The sequence below is a fragment of the Ambystoma mexicanum genome, chromosome 9 (genome assembly GCF_040938575.1).
Source record: "Ambystoma mexicanum isolate Mex_15411 chromosome 9, UKY_AmexF1_1, whole genome shotgun sequence".
In the NCBI taxonomy this organism is placed as follows: domain Eukaryota; kingdom Metazoa; phylum Chordata; class Amphibia; order Caudata; family Ambystomatidae; genus Ambystoma; species Ambystoma mexicanum.
In genome coordinates, this window is record NC_090931.1 from 219,069,910 (window position 1) to 219,093,712 (window position 23,803).

Consider the following 23,803-nt stretch of genomic DNA (forward strand, 5'->3'; position numbering starts at 1 on the left):
TACTGCAGCTGCCCCGCCAGGTAATAGAGTTCGAAGTTAGGCAGGCCTATCCCCCCCCGTCACACGGGTTCTGGAGCTTCCACAGAGCCACCCTATTCCTAGAGCTGCCCCACACAAAACCCCTACACACGCTGTGAAGTTTCGCGAATAGGCTCCTGGGTATCAGAAACGGGACGTTTATAAAGAAGTGAAAGAGTCTAGGCAGGACCACCATCTTGAGCAAGGCCGCCCTCCCCATCATGGTCAGGGGCAATCTGGACCAAAATACCATACTGTTCTTAATCCCCTCTATCGCCTTTTCCGTGTTGTGCTTGTGTTCTGTCTCGATCTTGTGGTAAATGTTTATTCCCAAATACCTAAATGTTACAGGCTGCCATGGTATTGGCAGAACAGGCAGCCTCTGCACCGGGACATTCCTATATATACCCAAAGGGAACAGGCTGGACTTTCCAGGGTTCACCGATATTCCAGAGAGGATGGCGTACCATTCTATCACCTCTAGGTCGTACTGTAGGTTTTCTTCTGGGTAGCGCAAATAAAGGAGCATATCATCCGCATATAATGTTATCAGATGCTCTCCACTGGCCGTGTTTATGCCCACCTCCCCATATTGTTGTCGCAGGCATATTGCCAGCGGCTCCAATGCCAGTATATATAGCATAGGTGACCAGGGACATCCCTGTCTGGTCCCCCTGCCCAGTTGCCAAGAATCTGAGACCATGGACCCTGTCTTGACCCTCGCCATCGGGGTGCTGTAAAACAATTGTACCCATCTCAGGTATCCGGGTCCCACTCCGTACCCCTTCAGGACCGCTTTCAGCCAGGGCCAACGTACCGAGTCGAAGGCCTTGACCGCGTCACTATAGCCAGCTCACCCGTGTCCTTCTCAGTTTGGTCTATGACATGGTGTAGCCTCCAGTGGTTATCGGTGATGTTCCTACCCCGAACATATCCCGTCTGATCTGGGTGTATCAGTTTCTTAATCACCCTCTTCAGTCTGTTAGCCAGCACCGCCGTGAGTATTTTGCTGTCCTGGTTGAGCATGGACAACGGTCTGTAAGACCCGCGCTCCACGGCCGGCTTGCCTGGTTTCAGGAGTGGGATGATTACAGCCTCACGGAGGGACAACAGGAGTTCTCCTTTCTCATAGGCCTCGTTGAAAGTGGCAAGCAGTAGCTGGAGCAACTCTTGCTGGTATGTTTTGTAGAACTCGCTGGGCAGCCCATCCGAACCTTGCAAGTGGGCAAGTTCCGAAATCACTACCTCCAGCTCATCCGAGGTGACGGGTGCGTCCAACTCAGAACGTTCTAGATCATGTAAGGTGGGCAGCTCAATGTCCCCCAATGTGTCTAGTATGTCTTGGCCCATATCCTCCCCCGTGTCCTCATACAAGTGTCTGTAAAACTTAAGGAATTCCTCATTTTCCTCTTTCTGGGTGTTGCATATGCTACCTCCTTCGCCCTGAATCTCACTAATCACCGAGCGGGGGGTCTCACTCTTATACAGCCAAGCCAGCAATCTGCCTGGCTTGTCGCCCCCTGCATGTATCCTCTCCGTATATTTCCTGTAGCTGAGTCTGCACAGTCTATCCCAGAGTGCACTGCAGGACAACTGTAGCTCCTCTACTTTGGTTCTGTTATCCTGAGCGGTGCTCACGCAACGCGTGAGCTCCTCTAGCTCCCTTTCCGCCTCCCGGAGCTCCCTTTTGACCCCCCTGTAACCCCTTAATTTGGGAGATAGCTACCCCACGCACCACCACCTTAAACGCTTCCCACAATGTGCCCACAAAGTTTACGCTTCCCGTATTTGTATCAAAATATTCTTCAATGGTGTCCCTCAGGCCCTCCCGAAACCCCTCATCCTGCAGAGCCTCGGTCCTAAGTATCCATGTAGGGATCTGCGGTCGTGGGGGTTGGTGTCTCCAGTCTACCACCAAGGGCGAGTGGTCCGACAACACTCGGGCTTTGTATTCTGCTCCTTCTATTTCTCTCACTATCCCGGCTGTTACAAACATGTAGTCTAACCTTGTGTACAAATCATGTGGCGCTGTGTAGTGTGAGTACTGTCTATCCGTGGGATGCAGCCTTCTCCACGCATCCTCTAGGCCTAGGTCTTTCAGTAGGGTACTCAGCGCTTTAGCCGCCGGTGCCGTTTTTCCTGCCCTGTCCTTGGACCTATCCATACTGGAGTCTACGGTACAGTTAAAGTCCCCCCCCACACTACCATATCCCCCGCCAGGGGGCCAAGTTTACCGTAGAGGGTCCTAAAGTAAGCCGCTGTATCGTTATTGGGGGCGTACACATTTATGATGTGTACTTCTCTGTTTTCCAAGAGACCCGTTACCACCACCATTCTACCCTCCGGGTCCACCGTAGAATCAAGCACTCGAAACGGTACGTGGGGCGCCACCCAAGTGACAACCTCTCTGGCATACGCTGAGTACGCCGCCCCCACAACGGTGCCCTTCCATTTCCTCCCGACCACCTCCAGCCTTTCCCTAGTGAGGTGGGTCTCTTGCAGCAGGGCTATGTCTACTCGCATCCTCTTTAAATACATCATCACTTTGTTACGTTTAAGGTAGCTGTTGAGGCCCCGTACATTCCAGGTCACAATTCTGAGATTACCCGATGCCATCTGGTCGGTCTATCTCTATCCCATCCCTCCCCATAATGTTCCCCATGTAGGGTCGTTTCCTGGCTCTTTCCCTTCTGTTAACGAACCGTGCCCCCCTTCCCTCTTCCCCAACCTCACACCACTGCACACAACCCCGCCCCCCTCCCCACCAACCCCCAACAATAGCCCAGCTCCATCCCTGGATCTCAGGCCTACCCACGTCTGGACCCGTCTCGTGACCAAGAACAAGGAACCCGCGGGGTGTCACCAATCTAACAGTGACCTAACTAAGTGTACTACTATCGGGTGCAGAGGTTGCTCCCCAGCAGCTCCCAGTCATCTATTTAGGAGAAGTGAATTCAACGAGACCCGCCAGCAGATGCCCTGACTTCCCCCACACAAGCACAATATCAAACTATATTCTAGTCCCAATGTCATAGCTATGGCCCACGGGTGCCTCTGCAGTGTGCTACTTATCTCCATCCGCTTCTGTCTGGGCATCCGATTCCTGAGGTCGACCTTGCATATCCAGCCGTTCCATCGCGTCACTCGCCGTCTCAAAGAAGAGGGATCTGTTCTTATGAATCACCTTTAACCTGGCGGGGTAAAGCAACATGTAGCGGTGGCCTGCCTCTCTGAGCCTCCTCTTCACCGTTCCAAAGTTCATTCGACTCCGTTGTACAAGCAGGGTGTAATCCGGATACGCTGTTATATTCGCTGACCCCCTTTCTATCGTGCCCCCTTTCCGGAAAAATTCAAGAATCTTCTCGCGGTCACGATATTTCAAGATCTTTGCCATCAACGGCCGAGGGGGGGCTCCTGGGGCCGGTCTCCTGGTCAGGGCCCTGTGCGCCCTTTCGACCGCGAACCCCTGGGTCAGCTCTCCGCCTGTAATCCCCTGCAAAAGCATGGTTTCAACGAAATCCGTGGGGTTCGATCCTTCCATTCCCTCCGGTACCCCCACTATGCGAATGTTATTGCACCTGGCGCGCTCCTCCGCCTGCTCTGCTCTGTCCTCCAAATTGCCCACTCGCTGCACGAGGGCATGAAGTTCCTTGGCGTGTGTATTGCACGCCTCCACGGTCGGGGCCAACTCCTTCTCCACTTCCCCAGTGCGCTCCGCGATCGTTCGCACATCCTGGCGCAACAGGTTCACTTCTTCTCGGACCGCTCCTATCTTGAGGTTTAGGCCCTCTTGCAACTCTTTCATGGCCAGGCCCAGCTTCGTCTCCCAGGCCACCTTCAGGTCAGCAATTGCTGCCAGCACCTCCTGGATGGTACACGGTGGGTCCGTCGCCGCTGCAGGGGTTTCTTTGCTCTTGCCCCCTTCCGCGCCCGAGGGCGACCTAGCATAGGTCTCCATCGTAGGCTGTTTGATCCGGGGTCGCACCACCTTGGAGGACATCCTGTTGCGTCGATTGGGCCCATGCGCCCAGCTGTATCCTCGTGAGTTTCGCTTGCCGGCTCCTTCACAGCAAGGTTTCGCTGAACCTGGGTTCACTCTGCTAGCCCGCCACGACCCATGGCCTCTGCAGTGGGGGCTCGCCCTTATGTTCTTGCTTTTCAGCCCGAGGCGCATGCGACCCGTCTATCTGGTTGGGTTCGCCCACGTTCCGACCAACCTTGTCTTCCTCAGCTCGTCGGACCTTTTATGGCCCTTTGTCCACAGGCGGCCATCTTGGGTGCTCCCCTTCCTTTGCACGACCGCCACCTTCTTCGGGGTCTGGTTCCGTGAATATGCAGTCTCGCCGTTGGGGAGGGCACGCACCGTATGCCCCTGACTTTCATATGCCTTTAGATCCACCGTGGGCTCGAAAGTCCGCCAAAAACCATCACTTTTTTCGCATGATCAGGATCGGATCATCGGGAGCTCCTCCAAGGAACGTCCTCTCACATAGCCATCAAGCCACGCCTCGAGTATCCAGAAACCTTAATGACTTTTTTCTGAGCACAAAACCCAGAAACTTGTCCAACAGAACAGAGTTTTTTTGGGGATCTGTTTGATGTAATTTGATTGGGTTGGCAGATCAAGTAGATCCTTAGCTTTTTTAATAAATAATAATTTAATTAACTGTTTTATAACATAAGAATGCAGGATGAGCTTGGGGGAGTTCAAAACCTCTGATCTCTCTCTGAGCACTGATTAAAGTTATAGTTATTTAAAATAAGTTGGTATCCCTTATCTTATACAATTACCTAAAGTGGAGCGGTGTATAAAAAAAATCCCTACTGCTCCCGATTCCCGAGACCCTGTCTTAAAGCAAAAGGCTTTTCATATTAAACCTAATATCTGGGTTTGTTTTTGGGGAAGAAAAGTGTCTTTAAAAATGGAATAGAGTGAAGTCCTTGATTTATAAGCACAATCTATATAGAGAATGGAAAAGGGACTCCTTGTAGAAGTGAGTTTCTTCCTTGTATAGTGGTGAAGAAAAAAGTCTTTCATCTATAGGAAAGGTGTTTTTTTCTTTGAAGTTTATTGTGCTCCAACTGTGCTAGCATTGCCAAGTGCACAGGGAGATCAAAATAAAGAGCTCTGCATGTGTAAAATGTCTTCGACCACTAGAAAAGTGCTGCACGTTATTTAAATCAAACTTCAAACTTCATTTAAAGTATATTGCCAAGCATATTATCCGGCTTTGCTGCTTATATTTTTACATGTTTACATTAAGTGTATTGTAAGTGACCCCATCATTTGAAGTGCTTATTCAACCTGCATGTCTATTTTCATGAGAGCAGAATTGAAAATACACATGTGGAGGTTTCAACATTTGTGAATTCTATTATCAAAAAGTGAATAGTGCTCTACTTATTTTTAAAGCTTTGTTTTATGCCGCAGAGTAAGGTGGCATATCATGTGATTTGGTGCAAATATTCATTTTATATTAATTAATACATATATATTCTTTCTACACACCGGCCTGTTCCTGGCTTCCCTATTGTTAAATGGGAGGGATCCACGTGGTATAGTATGGTTCATAAACAGGGCTAGATTGAATTATAAAAATAGGTATACTGGCGTGGAACTCTTGATTGGGGCGGGGGTGTACACTCGCTGCATTAATTGTTGCCCTATAAATATACCTCACATAAATGGGGGCTCTGTTTTCTATTCAAGACAAGTGCATTGTTAACAGCATTGTTAGCAGGCTATTCATTCTAGTGCAATGTCAGTATGATGCATGGCAGGTTGTTGATGCATCGTTAAAGTACCACTGTTGCTTGACCCATGAGAATCAGGGTGGGGGTCAGTGGAATAAGATTGCGCAGAGTAAAGCAAAAGTAATCTGATTTGGTATTGATTGTTGCAATCTAGCAGGAATAAAGTGCACATTTTTTGTTCCTGAGTAGAAAGAGTTATAAGGCTGCAAAAAGACACTTTTAAAATGAGTACCATTGAAACGCAAGATGCCAGGAAACATCTAACTAAGCTACTTATTCATGGAGAGTGGCCAGAGCAGGAGGCTGGGTGCTGGCAGGACAGAATGGTACAAGAAATTGCATCAGTAGGCATTGATATTTGGCTTGAAGGTGGGATGTTATATAAAGCCCTAACAGACTTTTATATGATGCTAAATATTTGTGAGGGACACATTCAAATGGCTCAACTCATGGCTCAGTTGTATTTTCATTTGAAATGAATAGAAGAGCAACTGCAAAATGGAGGTTCTAGTCTCCTACAAGGTCAGAAATCACTCACACAGCTAGAAGATAGATCAAAACAAAGTCAAATTCTTGAACGAAAGCATGAAAACCTCAATGAGCAACTTCAAAAAAAGAGGTAAAAAAGCTGCCTATAGGGAGGCACAGAGCACGCTGCACTGCAAGAACCATCTAAAGAGAGTGTAGAAACAAGAAGTCACCTTCACACCAACTGAATGACCAGATTATTCACAAAAGAGTATTATTGGATGAAATTGTGGCCTCCAGACAATCCACAAATGAGTTCAAACGTGAAAATAGTCAATTCATTATAAAAGGGATTGACACCGAAAATGACTTTGATCAGACATACCAGGATCAAAATATTCTGAAACAACAGACAATACAACTGAATAAGGAAAAATACATCTTACACCAGAATAACAGTGTCCTGTTACAAAAAGGAAATCAGATGAAAATGGATGTAGAAAAGGGTCAGCTGGTAAAATATAGATTTTATGGAGCGTTTGAGACAAGCAAAAGCTGACCTTGTGGAGGCAGTGCATCGTGGGGGCGCTCAAGAGAGAGAATGTGCTATTTTAAATAAAAAGCACTTGGAGAATACGCATATAATACAAGAATCGCAGAAGGAATATGAAATCCTTCAAGAAAAGGTTCAGACAGTAAGGGACCAAATGGCTGCTCAGAGCAGAGTGCTTAAAGCTAGCCAAGCATCGGTGTCAGATTTAAAGGTTCAACTCTCTGAGCATAAGCAGGAAATCTTGGTAGAGAAAAACACCTGTGAGAAATTAAATAATGAAATCCAAAAATATAAACAGGCCTTGAGACACTTTGACCAATTAGGGCATGGGATAGGTCCCTATGACCAAGGAGAGATGTCCCTTCCTACAAACTCCCACATACAGAGTGGAACTGACTTCATGCATACAACCTATAGAGAAGAGGGAAACATGAGGCAGGTGGGCTCGCCTATTCCTATTCACTCAGATCAGGAAGCCCAGTCCTTATCTGACGTTGATGGACATACACCTCTACAAAATAGAAGGGAAGATGATCGGATCAATGTGTCCTGGAAGGCAAAAGATAGTTCAGTGAGTACTTCCTAACCTGCAAACGCTTATGACCAAAAGATTAGAGAATTAGACTTGCAAGAAATGATCTTGCAAAGAGACACCTAACCCGCTTAGATGAAAGAGAATGGCAAAAGCTTCAACCAAGGAAGGCCATTTTAAAAAACTCTGCACATTGAGGATGATGGGTGGATTTATTTAGAGTAACTGGAAGGAAGGCTACTAGTACCCATTGCAACAGTCTGAAAAAGAGACTGGGCCTCATTACGAGGAATGCGGTAGAGGGATAACAGCCAGAAGAGTTGCCGGCCCTGTTATCCCTCTACCGCCCCATTACGAGGTCTGCTGGCGGGTACCTTAGCTGGACCCACTAGCAGACCAGGATGCTAACAACGGGCCTGTCATTAACAGGCCTGTTGTTAGCATCCTCCCCATTCCCATTGAGCCCTATGGGGGATCAAATGGGAATGGGGATGTACCGGGTCCGGGTTCCTGGAATGGGGAAATACCGGGCCCTCCAAGGTCGGAATGGCCCGATATTTCCCCATTCCAGGAACCCGTACCCGGTAGCCGGTATGGTGGTAGGCATGCCACTAAGAGCGCATTGGCTACCTCCATACTCGTAATGAGGCCCATTGTGTTCTATCTTGTGACAAAAGGTGACAGCAGGGAAAGTGGCCCTGAGAGCTCACAGTGGCACAGACAAAAGGAAGAGTCCGATAACATGATTCTGCAAGGTGTTCCCAATCTCCTAGAGATAGGGAACATGGAGGAGACAGGGAATGGACTGCCAACAGCAGGACTGATTTCGAGGACTCATTTTCAGATATGAAAAAGAAATATGAAACAGAGAAAGGGTTTTGTTAAAGACCCAATCAGGCAAATTAAAGCCATAAAGAGATACTCAGTTTTGGAACATTTGGAACTTTATGACTAATGATGTCCTCATTTCAAATGAAAAATTATGTCAATTGCATGGAGTTTGTGAAATGGACGTTTTCCACAGAGTACGCCAGTTTCTTTGCAGGACTGGAAGACCAGGATCATTATAAATGGTCCACCTATGAGGTGGCCAATTTGAAACATTTTTCGACCCACAGGAGCCCACAAGAGGCCCACAAGGCTGCATATAACATGCAATGTGGGAAAGATCATGCACCTAGGGAATTTGCACAAGAATTGAAAAGTGCAGTTGCACAGACTTCCTGGTGGGTGAACGTGAATAGCAAGGAATTTGTGACCACATGCTTCTACGTTTTTTCCAAATACAAATGTACCCAATTAGTTCACAATTTACATGAGTGCAATGCACCAGGATATATGAGGTCCAGAAACCCACTGACAATAAAAACAACCTGTATACCACAAAATTATCCACCACACCTGTCCCTGCAAAGGTGGCAGAGGTGGAAATGACCCCTCCTTTTGACCTGGAGATGGGGGAGGCCTAAAATTACTTCTCCAGTTGATGAATAAAATGAGAGGCAGAGGAGGCCCTTCGCCCTGGCCCAATCAAATGGCAGTCAATCAAGGTACCAGAATAATAACCCCTCTCAGCCTGCCATTGACGTAGGTATTTGATCAAGGGTACAAAGCCAATCCTAGTGTATGTGTACACACCTGCGGCACAAGGGGGGGGGGGAATCAGGCAGGTACTTCCGCAGGAAATTTCCCACCAAACCCTCCACAGGAGAGAAGTACCATGTCACCTCCAAACCTGAATTCTTTCAACAGGTACCCTCCAAATACTCATTTTCAAAGCAATCCTCCTCCTTCTCCCCAGTTCCAGGGCAATATATCCCTGAATCAAGGAGATGGGAGAACCAGGAATGAAAATTAAGGTGGACATTTCCAATACAAGATCTACTTCACTAGAAGGGACAGTTACCAGTTTAGGGAGCAGCAGAGGAATGGACAGAGACCGCCCTACAACCCAGAAACCGAAAACAAAAGATACACAACTGGAGGAAAGTCTCAAAAATCAACAGGTTTCTGAGAATGAGGCCCGAGTTGTAGGGAGATGCCAACCCCTCAAGGAAACTTCCTTTCTTACTAGAACAGAACCCATGGAAACATCTCAGTCTGAAAGTGAATCCTCTACACCAGGGAAGCTGGAGCCCAAATAGCATAGAGTAAGTAGAAGAGGTCAAAGAAAAACTTGCTTTGAGGAGGAGAACAAGATAATCCCCTTTGAAAGAGAAGAATCCCTGGAGGATTCAGGTAAGGAAATATATTCTCTTTCAGGAATGGGGGATCCCTCCTAAAGAAAAATGGGTCCCAATAGTCCCTGAGTCTGACAGGGTAGGTATGGAGACTGACCCATATTGAGAGATTCTGGGACCCCAACCATGAGAGCCAGTTCATACAGAGACTGTAGAGGTATCCTCCCCACAAACATGTTCTGAGAACTATCTTCAGACAAAGAGGGTCAGCAAAGAATCTGGGTAGAAAGAAGATCCCCCCAGCTACACACATTGTAAAATGTAAATTCCGGATCTCTGGCAATGAAAATCACCTATGATCACACAGTGAAGGAGTTCAATATTAAGAAAATGACTGCCGAGCTGGCAAATAACTCACACTGACTTTGTACACTTGAGCAAAAAGGGGGCATGTTGTATGCCCCAGTCAACAGCAAGTGGAGTTTCACTTCCAGACCAATCAAGTCCCAGAGATCACCATCATCTCTGTGGGAGAGAAAACTGGTGATGGGAACTCTTCTCAACTACTGAAAATAACCCTTCCTCCCAGTTGGAAGTGGTATTACTCGCTGGAAGGGAACACTTTGAAATGTTATACTAGTCAAAAGTCAAGAGGAAACACTGAATCCATTGTAAGCGGAAGATGAAAAAGCAGCCCAATGACTGACTGACAGTCAGAAAAAGAGCTAACACTTATTTTTCCCCATTCAGATAAATGAGGTGGAGGAGCTAACACTTATTTTTCCCCATTCAGATAAATGAGGTGTTCGCCAGAGTAAGCCTGAGTAATGGAAAATGCTACATCAGTGAAGGATTATTCATGCAACTCCAAAAAAAAAAAAACATTGCCACATTGAAATTGATTTATAAATGGGAAGTGGGTCTGGAAACACCAGATTCCAAGCATTGCTTGCCTAGGTGTATGCTACAACATTTTTACTGGCAACAAAATTATAGAACACAATTGTTGGGTCATTAGAGATGTCCCTTCTGACTTTTATTGGGGTAGTGACATTCTACATCATTTCGCAATTAACTTATATCTAATTAACAACAAAGTATGGTCACAACTGGGGGGTATTCACACAGGCTTTGACAACTCTGAAAGAGCATTTTGTTCAGCTCTATTGCTGATGCCTACATACATTTGAACACCAATTTTCGTGAATAACAGAGAGCCTCAAAGTATCACTTTGGCAAAGACACCTCTATTGTAATGGCAGTTCATGCCCAACACTTTTCTATTGATTTAGGGAATTAAATCGTCAGACCAATCCCAAACAACTGTTTCAACACCAGTGATAGTATTCCTCCAGAAAAGGTTTATACCTGTTATGGAGGGAATTTCCTGGTGTACTTTTCACACCCTTATGGGTTGGAAGAGCTAACCTTTGATATCAGGAAGGATGAGGTGGTATTTAGAGTCAGCAACAACTACCTCAAATCCAAGAAATCTCATGTCCAGGTAAACAGCATCAAGAGAGATCTCTCCACACAACTGGAGGATACTGCTGACATTTTCAAGCCAAAGATCTTTCCGGGATTCAGGCAGATGGTCAAGGAACGGATCAATTTCACTGATGCCTGTGTGACTGATGAGCAAAGACAGAAGCTGAAACAGGTGTTCCTGGACTTCCAGGATGTCTTTTCAGTAGATTAATTTGATGTACATCTATCCATTCAACCATCATACCCATGGTCCCAAAGATGGCTCCAGTATTTGTTAAACAATACTGGTTACCTCTCGCGTCCATTGGGTCACTCACAGAGATTATCAATAATGTAGAAACCTGTGGCATAATTTGTACATTCCACAGTGCCTTTAACAACCTGGTACTCTGGATACTAAAAACAAATAGGCAATGAAGACTATTTGCAGACCTGAGGGAGTTAAACAAACGGGTCCACATGTCTAGATCGAATCTTCTCTACATCGATCAGTGGCTGGTACAGATCAAAGGGTCAAATGTTTAAACAGCCATTGGTTTTGCCAATAGCTACTGGACATACCCGTGAGTAGGGAAGACAAATACAATCTTGCCTTTACCTTTGGGGTAAGCAAATACTTAGACCAGAACATCCTTTGACTATATAAACTCTGGACATTAGTTCAATATATCCCTTCGACATGGGTGAAAGGGGAAACCTGGCCTATGTAGATGAAGTATTGATCAAGAGCTCAACTGTGGAAGAACATAGTACAGGAATCTGCTATGTTCTGCACCAGTTGCAGAAAGCCGGAGCAGAACTGTCCTTTCAGAAGGCCCAGCAGTGTAAGACCTGACTTATCTTTTTAGGGCACAAAATAACAACTGAATGTAACAACCCCCAGCTGAAGAAAGTGGAAGAGTTATTGAAATTAAAGACCCTACTTCTCTGCGACAATTGAGAATCCTTCTTGGACTCACTAATTATAGTCAAAAGTTCATTGAAGACTACACAGCGGTCACTCGACCCTTGGTCCATGTATTAAGGGCTGCAGTGAAGTGGGAGTGGTGTCTGGAGCAATCTGAGGCAGTTAGGCAACTGAAAAGAAGCCTTTCTCTAGCTCCTTGTTTGGCTTACCCCATTAAGAATAAGGATTTCTTCTTGGAGACTGGGTTTTCAGATACCTGCCTAACAGCGGTATTGTACCAAAAGCACAACATAGTAAAACAAGTTGTCTCTTACGCAAGTAAAATTTCTGTGGAGGAACAATTCAACGACTGCTAAAAAAGGCACTCCTGGCAATGGTTTGGGCATTGAAACATTGCCACCTGTTTATCAAGGGAGAACACATCATCATAGATACTCCTCACCAACCCTTGCAACACTTACAAAGTGACAGGATCCACCCCATGAATGTAAGTAATTCCAGAATTACTTCATGGATTCTGTCCATGCAAGACTTTCCTGTGGAGGGCAGGTATTTCCAAAACAAGAAGAGGCCTCTAGCACAGGCATTGGAAAACTTGCATGATTGTGCTCAAGAAATCTTTCTCGAGGACAAAGGTCTAATAACCAAAAAACAATATGGAGGCATACTTAGCATCCCCACACAAGGTCTATGAGGAAGTCACTTTCTAGGGGATACCCACACTTTATATGGATGGGTGTGCCTGCTATGTTGGCAATAACAGGGAAAAAGAGCTAGTGGCTGGCATTGGGAATGTCTGGGTCAATGACACCCCTGGACCCTCAGCTGGTTACAAAATAGGACGCTGAAGTAGTCAGGTGGCAGAGTTGATGGGCGTACATCAAGCCATCCTCACTGCAGTACACCACCAACTCAAAGAAATTGGGATAATTATTGACTCTGACTATGTGAGGACTGTGCTTGGCCTCATTACGAGTTTGGCAGTAGCTGTGGCGGTAAAACCGGCAGGCTGCCACCGGACTCATGTATTTTTCTGGCGCCTGACTTCACAGAAACACTGGGGGATTATGACCCCGGTGTTCCTGGAATTCAGGCGCTGGAAAAATATTAATCTCTGTTCCAGTTTGAGTCCCATAGGAAGCATCAGCACCGTTAATGAAGGTGCCGGTGCTACCGTGGAATTCTGCAAGCAGCTACCATCCCACCCGCCAGCTCAGACCTGGCGGGCGGGGCGCCAGCTGCCCGCAGACTCGGAGTGTGCTGGTCTGGTAACAATGGTGCCGGTAGTCTTACCGGCACCGATGTTACCGGACCAGCACACTCGTAATATGGCCCATAGAGTTAAAATGTGATTCCCGATAAGGTCCAGGATCTGATTGACAATTGGCATGTACCAGAGAATGACACATGAGAATGTGGGTACAGATGTCTTCCTCTGTTCAGATAAGATAAGCAGACCCATGGCCCAGCTATTACCTTTGAAAGGAGATCATGATTTAATAGCAGGCCATGTCAACCAAGGAGCAGATGGTCTAAACTACATGTTAAGTTTCTTGAGGAGAAGAAATGTGAAGATCATTAAAGTAAAATTATGTTTGTTATTAGGGATGGCCATATGTTTATGAAGGACCATGTTTTGTTTATTATCTCAGAAACCATAATGCACACTACAATTACTCAAACATGCCTGAAAAGCTTTTGAGAAGGCCTATCACCTTGATAAACATTTGACCTTGAGAACTAGACTTATAAGCTGAAATGTGATGATAGATTCTCAGAAAATATCCCAAAATGTTTATTTGGGGATATGGTGGGTTGTTGAATTAGATCTCCGTATAGAACTTCTTGTGTTGATGACTATTACATTTGTTGAATAAATTGCAGAAATCTGCCATTCTAACCTGCAACATCTTGCCAACGCCAGACAAATGTAATCATCCCGGGAGGATAGCTCAGGGGCAACGTGCTCGCCTTGGAAGCAAGACGATACAGAGCAGAAACACAGGTTCAATACCTGGGTCTGCGCTTAGAAACCTCTGGGTATTAAGCGCATTATAAATAACCTATCATATCAAATCATTAAGTCTGGCATGTTTAGACCAATTCAGATATCTATATTTGTTGATGCTTCTTTTATTGTTTATTTATTTATAGAGCGCACCGGACCCTGAGGCAACTGGGCGCTGTAAAGGTTACCTGGTTATCGGTTACAGATAATAATCACATTTAGATACATACATGTAGGTTTGTAGTAGCAGCAGATAATAAATACTTATATACAATAATATACAGTAATACACAGTAATATACAAGCATGTTGTATGTTATGCAGTCATAAGTGTGGGATAAGGGCATCGGGAGTGCTAAGAGGAGGTAATCACTTGTCAGCAGAGTGTAGCCATCTTTTGACGTTGGTCTTGAACAGATGGAAGGAGGGTAAAGCTCTCAATGTATCAGGGATGGAATTCCACAGTTGGGCTGCCCTGACTGGAAAGCTGGCGCCTCCTGTTTTATGAGTTTGAAATTAGGAATTCTGATGCTGTTAGATTGGGCCTTTCTGATCGGGCGTTCAGACGTATGTTTGATGAATCTGCCGGTCAAGTATACAGGGGCCTTGTTGGTAAGGCATTTATGTGTAATGTTTAGAGATTTAAGCTTAATTCTGTCGTTAATGGAGAGCCAGTTGATGGCGCGTCTCTCATGTGAGATATGTTGTGATTTGGGGATGCCTAGGGCCGATCTTAAGGCATTGTTTTGGAGTGTTAGGAGTTTGTTAATGTTATATTTACTGGTGCCCAGATAGAGTGTGTTGCAGTAATCCAGCTTGGATAATACTAGCGCACATACTATTGTGGTGCAACTTTCATTAGTCAGGAAAGGTTTGCATGCGTGGATCAATTTGCAAGTGTAACTAGTGGCAGAAGCTGTGGCGTTTACTTGCCTTTTAAGGTTAAGAGCCGAGTCTAGGTAAAAACCTAAAGTTTTTACTTCATTGGCTACCTTAATCTTGATTCCGTCAATGGTAATGGATCTTTACCGAGGGGTGAGTTTATTCAGTTTGTTGGTAGAGCCTACAATAAAGAGCTCAGTTTTTTCATCGTTAAGACATAATCCATGGGTGGCCATCCAGGTCTGTATGATTAAGAAGATTTTGTTGATGAGATCTACATCTTTGTCATAGTCTCCTTGGATGGGTATTAGAATCTGAGTGTCATCAGCGTAATTTGTGTATGAGACACCCAGGTTCTCAAGTATTTCAAATAAAGGCTTTGTAAATATATTGTACAAAGTGGGGAGAAACAGGATCCCTGTGGTACTCCGCAAGTGATTGGTACTGGATCTGCTGCAGATGAGGGTGAACATACTCTGATAGATCTGTTGTCTAGAAAGGATGTTTTCCAGGTGGTAGCATCCTTAGAGATGTGGGTGGCTGATTTCAGGTGGTTGCACAGGACTTTGTGGTCAACCAGGTTGAATGCACTGGATAAGTCCAAAAGGAGGAGAACGGATGCTTCTCCTTTTTCTTTGCGGTCGTCCAGTTGGTTCTTAAGGTCGAGTAGGGCTGTCTCAGTCCCATGTCTTGGCCTGAAGCCAGATTGGCGGGTACTTAGTAGGTTATTTACTTCCATGTAGGATTGGATGTGGAGGTAGGCAGCTCTGTCAAGAATTTTGAGGAGAAATGGCACTGTCATAATGGGCCTGTAGTGTGTGGGGACACTAGGATCCAAGTTAGGATTTTTTCAATAGTGGTAGTACCAGCCGTCTTTAAGGTTGGTAGGGACTGAGCAGGATTTGAAAGATGAGTTGATGAGGGTGGTGATAAAAGGAGCCAGGTCCTTTGCTGCTTCTTTGATAATTGGAGCTGGGCATGTATCCCCAGACAACGGGATGGTTTAAGGGACAAAATGATGTTTACGACCTCACTAGTGGAGACCGATATGAAGTTGAATTGGTAGCATGGTTTAATTTGGTTGTTGGTTACTTCTTGCAAGATGGCTTCTTGAGTTTTTAGTGCAATACTATGTAAGCTAGATTTTTTGGCTGTAATCTTGTCTTGGAGCATGGATATTTTCTTACAAGGGGCATTTTGGATGTCCGTGCACCAAGTTTTGTTTTTTATGCACGAGTCAATGGTGGGGACTGGGGATTCTAATTCTCTTAGTATAGAGAAGATTGCCCTAGTGCTTGAGCTGGCTCTTTTTATTCTTTCATTGAAGGTTTCTTTTTTGGTATTGATAATGTATTTTTTGTATTTCTTGGTTAGGGAGGTGAGAAGGTTTTTATTTTGCTCCGTGGGTTTTTTTCCAGTTGGTTACAGCTTGTCTTTTCTTATTGCGAAGGGCTTTCAAGCTGGGGGTGAACCATGAGTTCAGGTGAGCAAGAGGTTTTTCTTTACTAAGTTTCAGGGGTGCAATGGTATCAATGGCTGAGTTGATTGTGTTGTTTAAAAGATTGACAAGATCTTTTGGGTCAGTAGGCAGGTGTCTGGTGTTGGTTACAGGGTGGAGCAGAGGAAGGAGGTTGGCTACTGTAATGTTCTTTTTACATTTCGTTAGGGCAGGAGGGGCCATGGGTTTAGTTAAATTGGTTTGCAGACTGTCCTGAATGTTGAACGAGATCAGATAGTGATCTGTCCAAGGGAAAAGCTCGGTGGTGGATATGCAGGAGTTGCAATTGATGTCTGCGAGCCAGTCCAAAATTCAACCCTTTATATGGGTTGGTCCATTGTTCCTGAGAGTGAGACCTGCTTCTGTGATAGTGTTTGCTACTATGGTGGCATTCAGTTCATTTGGATCATTCAGACATAGGTTAAAGTCACCAAGTATAATAGTTTGGGTGCTAGGTTTGGTGTTAGTGTTTAATAGGGTTGTTATGTCCTCTTCAAATGACCCCAGAGGGCCAGGGGGTCTGTAGATCAAGTGCACAGTGATGGTACATGTGCCCGATAAACTTAGCTTGGCTGAGAATAGTTCTGCAGATGGAAATGGCATGAGTTCTGTTTCTCTTAATGCCAGATTGGATTTAAAGATGGATGCTACCCCTCCCCCTTTGGAGGTTACTCTGTCTTGTCTTGTGATGGTGAAGTTAGGCGAGACCGCTAAGGATAGGGCGGGACCATCTGCTTTGTGGAGCCATGTGTCCGTAACCGCTAGGAAATCTAACTGGTTGGCTGTAATGATGTCAGCTATCTTTGTGGCATGGGCTACTAGGGATTTGGCATTAATAAGGGATCCCTTGATTATCTGAATATCCTGGATTATATTCTTAGTTAAGTTTGTGAGGTTGGGACAGATGGGGTTACGTTGCGGGGTCATTTTAGATTTCCGGTGTATTGGATTGATGGTAAGTAGATTGAATAGGTTCTGGGTTGGATTGGATAGGTTTTGGGGGTTACTAGTGGTAACGGTAGGTACGGTGTTAGAGAGTCTATAGCCTAGTCTATAATTTCTCCAGCTAGTGGCACAAGGTTGGTTAGGCTTGGGCCTGCTGGCGAAGCGCTGGATCCATTCGGTAGGTGTCATGTGCTCGGACGTTAGATGCACCTTGTCGTTAGGACTATATGTTTGCTTCTGAATGAGGAGGAGTGAAGGCAGGAAGTAGGTGGGTTTGATTAGGTTGGAAGGTGGTAATGGTTTCATCATCGCTATGGAGTTGGGGGCAAGATTAGCACTGTTCGTATTGACGCCTGGTGCTAAGGATAGGTTGTGGCAGGTGAGTGCTTTTGTGATTCTGGGTGCCATTTTGTGATGGCGATTTAGTTGTAGTGGGGCAGAGGTAGAGATACAAATAAGTGCTATGGCAGTAACAATTGTAGTCAGGGTGTAGGTCATGACTTGGGTAGTTCGGTAAGCTAGGGCAGATGCTAGATCTGCGTGGGTAGCTGTGGAAGGATAAGTGTGATACATGACAGTAGTAGACTGAGTGCAACCATGGTACTTTATCATAGTCACTTGACCAGGAGTATCTGTCAATACAATACTTTCGTTGAGGCACTATGTACTAACTGGGATAGTTGCGAGCGCCAGGGATAGTTAGGGTAGTGATCAAGTGATTCAGGTGACAGAGTACAGGGCGTCACTGTTAATAGATGGTGCTGTACCATGCAGTTAGGGCTGGTTCAGGCAACTCCGTAAAAGACTGTTAATTTTGAAAAATATATTTGTTAATAGAAAAAAATTGCCATGTTGCAGATTTTAGCTACAACTGTAAAATTGTTCAGAAAGATAATCCAAGGGGGTGGAGTCATAGTTACTAAAAAGGACTAAACAGAGAAAAGGGGAGGACACTGGAGGTCCAATCCAAATTAAGAGCAAATAAGATTGCACCTGATAATTTAGATATGTTGTGGGTGCAGTTTATATTTCATAAGGGGACACAAAATGGTAAAAGTGGAGGGCTCTCTGAAATCATCTGAGTGGGTACTGCTAGAAAAATTGCTGTAGAACCTACATTGCCTGTGAGGTGGATTAGACCAGGAGAAAGACTTTAATCTGGAGGGAGCCTAGAAAGGCAAATAACGGGATGGATTCTGAAGGTCTCCGTGATGGAACCTGGAGAGGCTGTCTAGCCAAGTCCCTATGTTTCCCCTGAGTATTCAGAAGCCTGGATGAATTTTCCTGAGCACATATCCCAGAACTGTTCAATGTGAGTAAACTTGTCCAACAGAACCAAGTATTGTGGATATCTGCTTGATGTACTACTTTCACCTTATTGATTAGGTGGGCAGACCAAGTAGATTTTTAGCTTTTTTACTGAAAAATAATTTAATTAACTCCATATAGTCAAAGAACGCGGGGTGAGCTCAGGGGAGTTAGAAAAATCAGAAGCCTCCTAGCGCTGACTAAAGGTATAGTCCTTTAAAATAAGTGGGTATTCCTTACCTTATTTTGGCCATCTCCAAAATTCCCTAAAGTGGAGGGGTGTATAAAAAAAACAAAATTTCCTACTGCTTCCCATTCCCTAGACCCTTACTTAAAACAGAGGGGTTTTCATAGTAAACTTCATATCTGGGTTTGTGCAGGGACAGGAAAGTGTCTTGAAAAAGGGAATAGAGTGAAGTCCCTGATTTAAAATCTCACTTTCTGTGGAGAGTGGGAAAGTGACTCCTTGTAGGAGGGTTTCTTCCTTGCATAGCAGTGAAGAAAAAGGGTTCCATCTGCATACAAAGTGTTTTGTTCTTAAAAGTTTGTTGGGCTCCACCACTCCTAGCATTGACAACTTCACAGGGAGATCAAAATAAAGAGTGCAACATTTGTGAAATTTCTTTGGCCAATAGAAAAGTTTTGCATGTTATTTAAATCAAACTTCATGTAAAGTTTATTACCAAGCATATGATGCAGTCATGTTTCAAGTTGCTGCTTACATTTTTACATTAAGTGCATTGTGATCATTTGAAGTGCTTAATCATGTCTTTTTACATGACAGCTGGACTGAAAATTACGCATGTAGAGTTTAGAATATGTATTTATTCTATTAACGTAAAGTGAATAATGCTCTACTTAATTGTATTGAAGCTTGTTTTGTGCCACAGAGTAAGGTGGTGCGTAATGAAATTTTGTGCAAATATTACATTAACATATTAATGAATAAATATATATTCTTTTTACCCACCGGCCTGGTAATTGGCTTACCTATTGCTAAAGGGGGAGGGATCTACGTGGTATGATATGGTTCATAGACAGGGCTAGATTGAATCATATAAACAGGTATATTGGTGTGGCGATTTGTATTGGGGGGCCAACTCCCTACATTAATTGTTGCCTTATAAATAAACCCCACAAATCTTTGAAACCCTATGGACCCTACTGTGAAAACTAAATTGGGTTCTTATATCGCACTTAATGTCAGAGGATTTACAGTAGCAAATTCTGTAAAACCAAGCATTTGGATTGTCCTGTTGTTCATAAGAGACATCTATTTGGGAAATGTTATTCATTTGTCATAATCAGAGTTGGGCAAACATGATTTGTGAATATTTATGGGTCACTGATACAAAGGTTTTATGAAATGTGTATTTTCTCTAGAAACCCTTGAAAGTGCAAACTAGCCCCTGTGACCCGTCCTAAAACATATGTATGCTCCTCTCCACCCCCAAAGCTCCCATGGACCCTCTCCCAAGCATTCAGACAACATTTCAAACGTTTTTCTATTTCCAGCACAAAAACCTACAAATTGAAAACAAAGTTACACCTATCACAATGTCCTGTAGATTCCCAGCAGTCCCCATTGGAGCAGGTGGTCACATTAAAGAGCCCTGTGGCGGATGGCAGCAGACTGCCATGCCTACTATGCAGCCCCTTAATTTTCTACCCCTGTGGGATATCAAACTTTTCTGGAAAGTTCACAGGACGTTGAGTTATGCAAAGTGCGGGTGATCCGTCAAATCCTCGAACTTGTACACCTAGACAGCCTTATTCAGAGGACAGACTACATTCACATGTAAATATTTAGGGATTCATTTTAATGTAAATGCATATTGCATGCAATTTTGTTAATTTACAAAGTGAAGTGTATTTGTGAAGATCATAACCAGGCAGAATCTTTTATGCTTAGTTTTGCAAAAATTAAACACTGCATGCAAATTACGCTCTGAAGGCATCGTTAATTAAAGATTTCTTAGGGATCCACCTGCTATTTAGCGACGTAAATGCAAGGCGGATTCTATAGGAATCCTTTACTGCTACACCCGTGTGAACATCTCAGGCAATTTTAAAACATGGTGCTCTTCCAAGACTAATGAGGAAAGCAGAGCGGAGATGCAAACTCTCCGTTGGGCGCCTCCTATGCACAATACTTAGCAGGACAGCAAAATGACAACTTCAAGGCATTGCTCCTTGCTTTAATGCTTTCATTTTGCATTCCACTCAGTTGAAAATCACCCCTTAAGTGCCGTCAGCATTAGCAACACTGTCAATGTCAGAGAGATCTGGTACATTTTGGAGCCTGTTAATATGTTCTAACATAGAAGTATCTAAAATAATATTGGCAGCATCTTATGTGTTTAATAGGAACATTTCAAATGTTTGGCTGAACTCCACGTGTGCTAGTCTTGGGATAGTAGATGATATGGATTCCAGGCATTGTTTCGAAAAAATAGTTTTGAATGCAAAAGTTTTGAAAAATAATGCATCGAAAAAATGCATTTTTTTGCAGGTAAAGGTTTTGTTTTTACTAAATTGGGTGTTAAGGGGTAAAAAAACAGGGTTTGGGGGGACCCCCCACACCCCTCATCAAATAAAATTAAAAAATGCATTTTTTCAATGCATTTTTTGTCAAAACATTTGCATTCAAAACTTTTGTAGTCGAAACAATCCCTATAAACTGATGATATACCTTTATCAGTATTTATTTTCATGTGGATTCATTTAGAGGGCAGACAGTTTCTGCTTTAGGATGCTTTTAATGCATGATTCCTTTAAGGAAAAATCCTCCAAATTTGGGGCCCCTTTCATGTGTTTATTATACTGAAGAACTATTTCTCCTGCAAAGAACGTGCTGGTATCATTGAGGGACTGCTTTTATTATTATGCAAAGGGATCACTACAAGCAAATGTTAACGTGTTCATACTTAATGAAGAACCTCAATTGATCAAACTAAAATAGCTGTATCCGGCACATGGAAGGGATGGTCCAAAGAACCTCTCAACACTAGCAATCTCATCTTCAACGCTCAAGCACACTATATGCATACTGACGATGCCTTTGCCAAATTACAATTTTAAAATCTTTCCCTACTGAAAACAAAAAAAACATTTGTGGCTGTTGACCGCCTCAGGGACGAGCAATGCATTGCAGATCACAGGAAAAAGGCTGACGCGCCTCAGGGTGACGCGCTTATCCCAGGAGGAAGTGGTGAGCCGCGGATGATGAGTATGTGTCAATTAAATGTGCTGAGGGGGAGGAAGTGCTATGGAAGAGGCGGGCAGGATATGGCCATGGAGCAGAAAAAGGGGGTGCAACATGTGGGACTTCTCGAAGGTGGAGGAAAGAGGGGGTAAATGAAAAGAGCAGCCTTACATGAGGCGACCTTCCACAAGCACTCTTCTTTAAAATGTGGCAAACAGACATAGATTTAAAAAAAAAACAGAACTCAACAACAACCACCTCTCAGCCCCCTCTATCAACATGGGCACACAAGGCTCCCATCTGGACACAGGTGCCTCTATGCCCTTGACACTGACCACCTGGAAATAGATCTGCATGCAGAGCTCAGGGCACTTCCGGTCTTCACACACCAATGCAAGAGCACATCTATCTTGCTTTTCTCTCTCTCTCCACTAACCTAACCCATCTCCCTCAGTTTCAGATTCACCAGAGCACCTGCAAACCCTGCAAATGGAAGTGATCCCTGGTATGCACCCGAGTAGCATATAACATAACATACCATATCACATGTCATGTTTATATTTTTCAGGGAAATGTACCTTATTTGATTTGTATGTTTTAGGAGTGCTTCATACTTTTTTTATGGGAAATTGGCAATATTTCAGGGTTTTGCAAAGTGAGGGTGCACCTGGCATGACCGGTTTTCTCCTGCCTCCATCACCAAGAAATGTTATTGGAAGACCGTAAGAACAGGCAAAATGTGAGTGCAGCACGAAATGGCATGCGCTGACACCAGCCAGTGGGCCCAGCGTTTCCCACCAACCCTGCAAGCCCTAAACAAGCAAAGGGGAACCATGTGTGCCATTTTGAGCATACTACATGTGGCAAGGAAATGTGTAAGTGCACTCTGCATGGCTCAGGCCAGCTAAAAGGGGCTGGTGTACAAATAAAATATGAAATGCCCCTGATGTTGGATGATTTTGAAGGAGAGTTTAACATTGTATAAAGGATTTTACAGTAAATTCATTTCATATCTTTTACAATAAGTCTGCGTCTTTTTGTAAATTCTGTGTCAGCTATGGACAGGTTGGAGAGCCAAGCACCCGGATTACACATGTAGACACAGAATCCATACTATATAGAAATACACAGTAGAAGTATTCTGTGGGGCACTAAGGAAATGCAATGCACCATGCACCACTTGACTTAACCTACTCTACTAAAGTTTGCTTTGTCAATGAACTGAAGGTCAAATTAACAAGATCCACTTCCCTTCAAGCTTCTGCAAAGCATAGGGCATTTCGTGTCCAACAGCAGGCACACTCTGGGAGGCCACAGAGGCTGCACACTTCCCTCTACCCTCTCGCCTTTCCTCCCTACCTGACCCCACTACTCATTCCAGTGATGCTTAATATTGTAATGTTGTACAATTATACAGTAATTCTTGCCCCTTCAGTTCATATTACCTTTATATGTCACCTGTGATGTGTATGTATTTCTGCTTGTTTTGTTTTGTCCCTGGTATGCGTCCCACCTTTGTTTTACACCCTCATAAACTCAACACTTGTTCTCATGTTTGTGCTATTGGATATGCACCGTTCGTGGGAATGCCTCTGCCATCTGGAAATGTGCTATGTGTTATTGCTAGCCATTTATGATCGAAATTGACAACCCTGTTCTTCAAATAAATACAAATCCTCATGCTGCTAGCCCAGGTGCTATTGTGGTGCATCTGCCTCCCTTGCACCTGCACCAGCAGCCAACACTAAAAGCTCCTAGATGAGAGCATTGAAGGCAGGCAATGAAGGGCATGAGTCCAAAGGAACTATGTGATGTTATGTTGAAGGTTCTCATACAGCACACTGTTGCCATCTGCATGGTCTCTTGGTCCTCTGGTGGATCTGTAAAGCAAGGAGGGAGGCGGGTATGTTAGTAAGACTGACCGGGGAAAAAGAGCAAGAGAGCTGTGATGTGCTGTTGGCAGCTTCAGTTCCAGAGAAACCATTCACTGAGTGCAGGTGTGTTTTTCAGTTTCTAACTGCCATGTGATGTTGGCCGAGACTTTATGAGGTTTGTTT